Consider the following 11,692-nt stretch of genomic DNA (forward strand, 5'->3'; position numbering starts at 1 on the left):
TGCACAAGAAACGAAGATCGAACACAGATGTAACGTGGAAAATCCTCAACTAGAGGGAAAAAACCACAGGTGAGGAGATCTGGTGCCCACTAGCCGCCAGACTCTCTCTCTCTCGTTTAACATGCAAGATTAGGGTTTACAATGGTATAAGTATGCCCAAACCAGGACTCACTAGATCGGGTCCAGACCCATACATCAATATTCGTCAACACTCCCCCTCAAGTTGGGCATACATATCAAACATGCCCAACTTGGATACATTTCTATCAAATGGAGTTACATGTAAAGTTTTAGTCAAAATATCAGCAGTTTGATCTTCAGACTTCATGTATGGTAATGTTAACTCCCTGGCATCAATTCTTTCTCTAATGAAGTGACGGTCAATCTCAACATGCTTTGTTCGATCATGAAGCACTGGATTGTTAGCCAAGTTAATCGCAGACTTGTTATCACAATACATCTTCATAGGCCCTTCAATCTCTATCTCAATATCAGTCAGCAAGATCTTTAACAATAACAACTCTGATACTCCAGTAGCAACAGCCATATATTCAGCCTTTGCACTTGAGCGAGAACAAACATCTTGTCTCTTGCTTCTCCAAACAACTAGATTTTCCCCCAAGTATACGCAGTACCCTGAAATAAATCTTTTGGTGTCAACACATATTGCCCACTCTGCATCAGAATACCCTTCAATTTCAATAGACATTTGTTTCACATATAGAAGTCCTTTGTCGGGATTCGTCTTCAAGTAACACAAGATTCTATCTACAGCCTTCAAGTGTGCATCCGTATGTGTATGCATAAACTGACTCATTACATTTACTGCAAAGGTGATATCTGGTCTAGTTAAAGTGAGGTATATCAATCTACCAACTAGACGTTGATATCTCCCTTTAGCTTCTTTACACAAAGGTTCTCCATCCTTGCTACTGAGCTTGTGCCCAGCATCTAGAGGAGTAGAAGCTGGTATGCATCCTAGTTTTTGTGTCTCCTTCAATAGATTCAAGGTATACATCTTTTGATTAAGCACAAGAGTCGTACCTGATATGGCAACCAAGGAAATACTTTAGCTTGCCAAGGTCATTGAAATCAAATTCAGTAGATAGTAAACCCTTTAATCTTGCTATCTTTTTTTCATCATCACCTGTAACAATCATATCATCAACATAGACCAACAATAGAGTAATTTTACCCTTCATCATCTTTATAAACAGGGTATGATCTCCATTTCCTTGTTTATAGCCATGTTTCTTCATAACAAGTCTGAGACTTTCAAACCATGCTCGGGGAGACTGTTTGAGCCCATACAAGGCCTTCTTCAGTTTATAGCATTTTCCAGGTCTCTCAAAACCTGGGGGCATACACATATACACTTTCTCTTCGAGATCTCCATTGAGAAATGCATTTTTAACATCGAGTTGGTACATCTCCCAACCCTTCAGCACCGCTAAAGAAATAATAACTCTAACGGTCTTTGTCTTCACGACAGGAGCAAACGTCTCTAAGTAGGTTATCTCATATTTTTTATTAAACCCCTTGGCCACCAGACGTGTTTTGTACCTCTCAACATTCCCATCTGGTTTGTACTTAATGGTGTAAACCCACTTTGACCAAACCAAATGAGCTGCTTCAGGAATCTCTATCATTTCTCATATCTGATTTCTGTCTAAGGCTTCCATCTCTTCTTGCATAGCATGAGTCCACTTGGGGTCACTCTGAGCCTCTGTAACATTCTTGGAAATCACAGCCACAGACAAGGAGGATACAAAACATTTGTAGTCAGTGCTCAATTTAGAGTAAGACACAAAGTTACTAATAGGGTGTTGAGTACATGACCTAACACGCTTTCTCAGGGCAATGAGAAGATCCTCCTTTTTATTTTTTGTCTGACTTTCTCTCTCAACAGGTTGCTTCTGAGCATGACTTAGGTCATCCAAGGAAGAAGTAGGGTTGAGATTCAGAGTGGACTTCTCCCCATCAATCACCTTGTCAGTACAAAATCTTCTCCTAGAATACATCTGCCCAAACAAACGATTGCATTCTCTTTCTGTCTCCATAGAACACTCTCCATCCTTTTCCTGTTCATGTATCTCAATAGACGTCTCATCTTCTTCTTTTCCAAGCACCTCAACAAATGGATTTTTTTCACGTCTGTAATCCAAAAAATCTGTAAACTGAATTTCCTGACTTGGAGAATACTCTTCCTTAGACATTGACTTCTGCCCCTGAAGAGAATTCTCATCAAAATAAGACACATGTTCCAAGAATGTGACATCCTTGGTAATGTGAACTCGACCAGTAGTGGTATCTAGACATTTATACCCCTTTTGAGTAGGAGAATACCTAATAAATATTCCCTTAATTGATTTGGGGTCAAGTTTTTTTACATTCGGGTTGTGGTCATGAATGAAACACACACATCCAAAGACACGAGGAGGAAGGTGAAAAGGTTGGCTACTCATTAGAAGCACGGAGTAGGGTGTACGACTATTTAGCACTCGACTAAGCATGTGATTAATCAAATAGGCATTAGTAATAACCGCATCTCCCCAATAATATTTTGGAAGATTCCTTTAGAACAATAAAGCTCTTGTGACATTAAGTAACTCACAGTTTTTCTTCTTAGCAACTCCATTTTGAAGGGGTATATAACTACATGATGTCTCATGAACAATTCCCCTCTTTCGAAGGAAATTCCTCAACAGTGAAATACATATACTCACGAGCATTATCGGACCAGAATGTCTTGACAGACCCACCATACTAGTTTTCTACTAGGAGGATGAATGTTTCTATAATATGAGGCACTTCGCTATGGTCTTTCAACAGATAAACAAAAGTATACCCTGAATAGTCATCTATGAAAGTCATAAAATACTGAAAACCACCACGAGAATGAATGCATGAGGGCCCCCACACATCAGAATGAATTAAGAAGAAAGCTTTATTAACACGACTATTTGAAATTGGATATGAAGCTCTAACATGCTTCACAAACTGACACACATCACAAGATAACATGGAAATGTTCAAACTGTAACATAATTCAAGGAACTATTGTTTTAAAACCCTAAAAAGGAGATGACCAAGACATTCATGCCAATACAAAAATAACTGACGACACTCTTCCTTCTTCTTTGTTCTGCTAACTGCTGACATAAGAGCTGTGGCAACACGTATAGGAAACTGATACAAACCATCAGACACCAAACCAATCCCAATCTTCTTTCCTATCACAAAGTCCTGCAAAACACAACGTTTTTTAGAAAATATAAGTTCACAATTCAGTTTCTTGGTCATCTTGCTAACAGATAAAAGATTTAATGGAAGATGGGGAACATGCAAGGCTCCATGCACTAAAAAATTATTCAACAAAGAAAGACTCTCTTTTCCTACCACAAAGGTAAAGGAACCATCAGCAAGGGATACACGTTCCTTTCCCGAGGATAGCTTGTAAGAGTTTGGAGTTGCCAGTCATGTGATGAGTGGCACCGCTATCAACAATCCACTCCTCCGTGCAATAAGTACATTTTTCACCTGAAACGGCCAGTGCCTGATTGACCTTCACCTCATCTGACGTGTCTGCCTGACCAACATCAATCTGGCTCAAATATGCTCGCAGCTCACGAATCTGTTCCGCAGAAATAGAAACTTTACCGTCACTAGGGTTCATTGCATTCGAAACAGGCTTCTTCCCACCAGAAGACCTCCCCCTACTATTCTTCTTCTCTGGATGTAGGTCCCAACAAAACTCCATAGTGTGACCTAGTTTTTTGTAGTGAGTACATTTACGGGAGGAACGGGCAGTTCTCATAGAGGCAAGGCTAACGAAGGCTGACCGTTCATTGTGAGACATGTGATCCCCCTTTCTCCAATTTATGACCGCCTTTGCTCTTCAGCTTCAACACGGGAATAAACATCTTCAATACTGAATGATTCTTCAGAGTTAAGAATCTGACTCCTTATATTTTCGCATTCATCGTTCAGTCCGGCTAAGAAAAGGAATATCCTATTCTCCTACTCCTTGGTCATATAATGCATCTGGTCTTGAGGACAACTCCAGATATCATCAGAATGGTAGTCAAGATCCTCCCACTTAGATTTTAATGCAGTATAGAAATCAGCGACCGAGAGATCCCCTTGTCGAAGAGCATACAAGTCCTTCATTAGTTGATACACACAAACTTTTCTCTTCTTTTGACCATACATCTGTTCCAAAATAATTCACATATCTCTCGTAGTCTTCTTACGAAGAATGAGAGGTTGAATGTCCGAGGATACTCAATTATCAATCCATGTTTTTACTTGGTTGTCCTCAAGAAACCAAGTATCCCAAGCCATACTATTTGCAGCAGGTTCAACCGTACTCCCATTCACATAGGCAATTCGGCCTCGACCAGCTATACCCATAGTGATGGCGGTAGATCACTTAAGATAGTTTTCCTTGGTAAGACGGATGGTAGTAACCTGAACCCGAACATTCTCAGTTCTATAAGCTCTGATTTCAGTCTGATTAGTGCTAACGGTCGAAGAGGAAGACGCTGGCATGATCACAAACCAGGCTGCAGCAACAAAAAAATGACATCGATGGCAGCACATGACACCGACGGCGGCAAGGTCACCCGTGGCAGCAAGGGCACCGGCGACAGTACAGGACTCCGGCGGCAGCAAGATGTATCGACAGTAGATAGACAGATGAAGGCAGCAACACTGGGACGACGATCAGCGATAGGGAGCTTCCGCGAGCGTCGCCAAGGCAGTCCAGCAAACAGCAGCAGCGAAAGTGGCGATGTCGGGCAGAACGTGGGAGGCGACTCTGTTGGGTGGAAGCAACAACGTCAGGTGGCGCCGGAGGAGTAGAGGGCAGCGGCAGACACAGGCGACGCAGAGGGTCTCAGGCGATGCAGCCCGGGCGGCGCGACGACAGTAGTGAGTGATAGAGAGGTTAGGGTTGGAACTTCACAACCCCAAAAAATTTCTCAAACTCGTCGGCTCTGATACCATGTAGAAATAATAGACACACAAGAAACAAAGATCGAACACAGATGTAACGTGGAAAACCCTCAACTAGAGGGAAAAAACCACAGGTGAGGAGATCTGGTGCCCACTAGCCGCCAGACTCTCTCTCTCTCGTTTAACATGCAAGATTAGGGTTTACAATAGTATAAGTATACCCAAACCAGGATTCACTAGATCGGGTCCATACCCGAACCCATACATCAAAATCTGTCAACAAAAAGCAACATGATAAAAAAAGAAATATATTTTAAGTCATGATCCCTCCAAGTTGGTGATTCAATCAGAAGGTTGTTATTATGATATTTGACAATATATATATATATATATATATATATATATATAAAGTTCATTTAACGTGTAATAAGTCTTGTAGTTCAATAAAATTAACTTAGATGTTTATAATATAACAAAAAGATTATATCTAGTAGCCTACTTTCGTCATTCATCATGTTGTTTTGTGCCACTAAGTTCGCCACATCAGGAGTAACTTTGAACCGCCCATTTGCAATTTGAAATGCAGTAGAGGCTGCGTAATATGTCTTGTAGTTCAATAAAATTAACTTAAATGTTTCTATTCTAACAAAATGAATATATACGTTCGTCATTCATCAAGTTGTTTTGTGCCATTAGGTTTGCCACGTCAGGATAACTTTGAAACACTCATTTGCAATTTAAAAAGCAGTAGATGCTGCCAAAAAGAAAGAGTGCGACACACTTTAGTTTCAATGTCTTACTAGTTAGTTTTCCCTTGAAGGTATTTTGACTTTTCAATAGATATTTTTTTATATAAATTTTGAAAATCGGCACCAAATAACAAAAATGGAACTTCCACTAAAGTGCTGATTATGGTCGAGTTATTGAAAACAGTATTCAGATCTAACAGTACTACAATTTTTCTTCAAAATAAAATGCTTACACTAAGTCACACAAAAACAATAAAAATCACACGAAGCAGCTACAAAATGGTAAACTAAATTGCTTGAGGCCTTCCCCCATGCCAATACTATGTCATTAATTTCAAATAAATTTGAATAATTCCTCCCAAAAATTAACAATCAATAAAATTTTGAATAAAATCCTAAATAAAAGCTGACTCTAATACACCATATTATAATCAAATGCTGTACAATAAAGCCAACATGCAATGCAGTTATTAACGACAACATCCTATGTCAAGAACTACCAAAAGAAATGCACAACAGACAAACGAAACAAGACAAAGTGGGCTCCCTAATATTTAACTGCTTTAATTTCCTATTTACAAACAAGAAAAGTCACGTAATCTGTCGGCCTATTTTGTGCTGGTGGAGAAATCGATCATAGGCGACTGCACTGGTGAAGAATAGGATAGAGTTTGAAGAAATTAAACACATTTTTTTGTCTTGCGGAGTGAATGATCAACTTAGCCTCCTTGATAGATGTAACATTCATCGATCACATTGGAGAGTATCAGTGGCAGAGCTAATCAGCCGCGGAGCTAAAAATTTTTGGCAAAAAGACATTGTTACTGCCAATTTCAAACTTTAAAGGGAATTCATGTGTACAAAGTTGAAAACTAGAGAAACCTGTATGTGTAAATAGAGTGAATTTTGTGGGCTGGCATGGGCACATTGCCCACAGCAACCACAAGGTGGCTCCACCACTGGAGAGTGTATGTGCATAAGACAATTAAGCTGGTTCATCAAATCATTCCGGCAGAATGACAGAAAGCCATGAAGCAGGAAAAAGTAGTGCTTTGTTAAAAAAATTGTTCAGCGTTTACAGTATCATATTACTAGTGCAGATTCTGGTGATCTCCATAGATTCACAGTTGAAGACGCGATAGAACATGTTGGATCTGTTCACCATTGTGCTTGGTTATAGAGATGATGAGAAAAGGAGGTGTCAATAAATAGGGTGCCAGCAATTGGTGAGTACGTTTGCGTATTATTTGCGTTATTTAGTTTGCAGCATTGTTGTTATCAAACATTAATTCGTTGTGTAATAAGTTGCATTCCTTCAATTATCGTTGGTAAATAAGAGGCCTATGCTGACACAATAATGATGCCAGAAAAAATCCTTATGCAACAAATCGCATCATTAAAAATTAATCTAATCTTTGCTGACACAGTGTACGTCAATCAAAAGTCCTTTTTTTTCCTCACCTTCCGGCTCAGTGAATCGTGGTTACTTTCTAACACAATAAAAAACGTCAGTAACAATCAATCTTGAGATATAAACGTTTGGAAGAACATCAGTAAAGGTTTTACTGATATAATTCGTGCCGACGTTTTTTTTTTTTTTTTGCATTAGCACAGTCACTTTTTTTGTGGTGTAGTCCATTGATGATCTGCTCAAAATTACCGACATTGAAGCCGGTTGTGGCCGGAACTTTACACATCTTTCTTGTTATGTATTCCATTTTAGTGTTTGATGGTAGTTTTCTATAAAAAATACTGCAGAGTTTCAGATAGCATTTAGGTGAGTTAGATAAGCTTTATTTCTGTTAAGTTTATTGCATTCAATGTGATTCTTATTAGAATCAGCTAGATGCTATTTGGTGAAGTTGGTCATCAATGCTTGCATTTATTTCATTATGTCTTTGCCTAGAGTTGATTGTAGACACTCCAATGGCACCTTAGATAGTTTTTAGGTACTTGTAAGGTGGGGTTTTTAGGACATAATTATGTCAGGATTTGTTTTACTTGTTTTGCTTAAGAAATTTTTGGATTGTTTATCATTTCGTAGCATACAAGCCAAATAGGATTATGCTTCGCAGGTCATTTTGCTCCTGCTTTCTTGTGATTGTAACATAGGTGATCTATTTTGTAGGTACTTAAGGGTGTTATTATCTGATTTGATTAGAAAGGATTATAACTTATTTCCGGTTTACTTTAGAAGTACGTATCCCTAGCTAGAATTTTGTATTATACTCTAGGGCTCTAGGTAAAATAGGTTGACTAGCATGAACCATCTGGTTTCATCGTTTTTTTTCTCATTTTTTCAAGTTGGCAAAGGCATGTGGAGCAACATCGAAGAGGAACATGATCCAATGAATGCATTGAAGCACCTCTGGGGATAAAAGAAGAATTGGTTGCACATTTAGGTTGCATTTGATATTCTTGACTTGTAATCAAGATTTGAGACTGTATTAAAAAGTGTGTTTTGGAAGATCCTTTGTTTAAAAGGAACCGAGGATCTTGGTAACATGGATTGTAAATCCACATTGCATGTAAAAAAAGCCCTTGGGTAAATCGAAAAAAGACAATGGCTAAAAAATAAAAAAGGAACAGCGAGCAGTCATTCTGAGTTCTGACACAAAAATGCTCAAGAGTCATGGTTCAATTTGTATGTACATATATCATTATTGAACGATTCTAAGGTTTTGATGACATTTAGAGACATCAAATGAAGGCCCTCCATCTTTTTATTTGTTTTGCCTTTTACATGAGGGAAGAGAATCATCTCCCTCTTTCGGCTGACAGCTGAGCACTTTTGTCGGCTGGTGAGAGGGGGAGAGACCCTTCTCCTTTCTTCTGAACGTACACTAGGGAGGGGGAAGAGGGATTTCTCCCTCCACTGCAATTACTCAATGGTCAGCCGGTGCTGCCGGACGACTGCGAACAGTTCAACAGCACCGCGAGAGGGTGGCAGAGTGAAGAATTTCAACATATAAATATAATAAAAAGTACTAATAGATATTTTAAACATTGTATAAAGGATATGAAATGAGAACCATAAGATCAAAAGATTCTTTCTTATTTGATGTCTCTGAATGTCATAAGAATCTTATAATCAAGGTTCGAAAACTATAAATGCAGTCCATGAATGGTGTCTCTTTATATACAATATATACAATACACCAAAGGACACCAATGATAGCCATTTGATCCGATGCCACCGAACGGCATCATCGTTTTGTCAGAAAATAATGGCTCCCCTCAATTCCCTGTTCACAAGAGGCATTACCAGTCTCTCTCTCCCCCACGCTCCTGCTCTGGCCCATCCCCTCTTTCATGCTCCCTTGACAGAACGAGACCCACTCACTCTCGCTGTTGTCCTCACCCCCTTCCTCTCCCTCTTTTTTCTCGCCTCCCTCGTCAATCACTCCCTCTCTCGCTCGCTCTCGCCTCCCTCGTCAATCACTCCCTCTCTCGCTCTCGCCTCCCTCGTCAATCCCTTGCTCAGGCTCTGCATAACAAAAGGGCATCAAGACAACATCAGACGAAGCATTTCAATTCAGGGCAATGGCTGAGGGGTGAGGGTGAGCGAGAATGAGAAGGTCTCGTTCAGTTTAGGGAGAATGAGAGCGGCCGACAGCAGGATCGTGGGGGAGAGAGAGTGTACGTGCTTCTCCTGAGCGGAGGATTGAGGCGAGCCATTACGTTTTGACAAAACGATGACGACCCTCCGATGGCGCCAGATCGGACAGCCATCATCCGGTGTCCCTGATGTATAGTTTACATAGAGTTACCATGTCAAGAATATATATATATATATATATATATATATATATATATATATATATATATATATATATATATATCCTCCTACGGATAAAAGCTAGACAATTTAAGATCTTATAGAAACAATTATTTTAAACAATATATGAACATTCTAATGTGTTTTTAAATACTAATTCAACAAAAAATATGTTTTAGATCAAGTTATTTTTATGAAAACCATTGACTTCTCAACTGCTAAATAATTGATGTTGCAAGAGCAGTTTAATTTTTATTACTACAAAAACATGTTAAACTCAAAACATGACGAACTTAGTGTACGACTTTCATCATTACATTCTTAAAATCATATCTGCATGGTGAGAATATACAAAAGTTTATTTTAACAACATAATCTGGGTGGTCTGTTTTTGCCCGTGAGTCCGTGACTTAGTGGTCTAGAAAGTGGCAATTACTCTCTCTCTCCCGCCCCCCCAGCCCCCCCCCCACATATATATATATATATATATATATATATATATATATATATATACTAAAAAACAACACTTACACAAGTATTGGTGATGATTTATAGTGCAGCAGAACTCATTATTTTATATATATATACTGCATCATAAATCATCACTAATACTGGTGTAAGTGTTTTTTTTTAGTAATTTTTTAATATATATATATATATATATATATATATATATATATAAATAAGAAAATTGAATGGTCACTTTAACTTTTTAAAGTCACTCAAATGATATGAATGATTAAACGAAAAATAAGAAAAAAATGGTTATGATTATTTTCATTATTATATATTAGTTTACACATTTTTCTTCTTGTTTTTCTTTCAACTATCCATAAACGGCCTTAGTTACATCGCTAGGTATCTATAAATAACCAAAACCATTGTTCACCCACTCTATATAAATATATATATATATATAGACCATTAGGTTAGGTACAAAAACTAAACTTTTTGATTTTTTGCTAAAATCAAATATTTTTCACATAATATAAACATCTTAATATATTTTTAAAAACTATTTTGATATAAAGCATGCTTTGATTGTAATTGTTTTTATGAAAAGCATATTTTTTTTTATTTTCAAAATGTTGATGCTACGGGTACCATTCATTTTTTATTATAAAAAACACTATTAAATTTTAAAAAAATGATCAACTTAATATATGTTATGTTTTGTATCAACTTAACACATAATATAAACATCTTAATATATTTTTAAAAACTATTTTGATATCAAGCATGCTTTGATTGTAATTGTTCTTATGAAAAACATAATTTTTTTAATTTTCAAAATGTTGATGCTACGGGTACCATTCATTTTTTATTATAAAAAACACTATTAAATTTTTAAAAAATGATCAACTTAATATATATTTTGTATCAACTTAACAACTTATCGGTAAGGTATATTAGCAATGATTTTTTTCTTGATCTTGGCATTTCATTATTTTTATCTGTGGTTTTGGAAACTGTTGGTGATGAAAAAATAAAAAAAGCCCATTCGGCAGCGCTCAGCAGCCGGCTGATTTCACTACTAGGAGGAATGAAAATAGCTAGCCGGTTTTTTTATTATACCCTTAAAAGTTGTTGCAAAAGGTGCATTGACGGCACTTTCTTTGACAAGATTTTTAACGATACAATGCACCTTTTGAGACTGTTTGTAATGACAAAAAAAAAATCATTGGGCCACGAGATAGCTGGCTATATATATATATATATATATAAAAGTGACAGAACGCCCTTGGTCAATCGAATTGTGGTCTTCGTCTTCTTCCTTTGAGTTTGGGTTCCAACTTTGATAATATTCGATCCAAAATGTAAAAATCAATATTTAGCTAATTATTCTTCTTTAACCAGTTCCCAAACCAATTTTGTCCTTCGATTTTTAGGTTTTCGGTTAATTGTTTCTACGCCCAAGTAAACTATTTCTAAAATTTTCTAACTTCACATGACTAATTTACATATTTTGCCCATCTTCAATATATCTAGTCTATTTCTCTATATTGGTGAAAATGACTTTTTTTCAACCTATAAAAGATTGAATAATAGCAAACCTAGGCTCGGGGTATGCTAGATCCGAATACTAAACTCATAGTACTAAACTCAGCTTGTTCATATTCATCACAATTTGGATCTCATTTATTAGCTATTTGCTTTTCGTTTTATACATATTTGAATCTCATTTGTTATAATTCAGTTGGTAGATTAT

The sequence above is a fragment of the Nymphaea colorata genome, chromosome 8 (assembly GCF_008831285.2).
Source record: "Nymphaea colorata isolate Beijing-Zhang1983 chromosome 8, ASM883128v2, whole genome shotgun sequence".
Classification (NCBI taxonomy): Eukaryota; Viridiplantae; Streptophyta; class Magnoliopsida; order Nymphaeales; family Nymphaeaceae; genus Nymphaea; species Nymphaea colorata.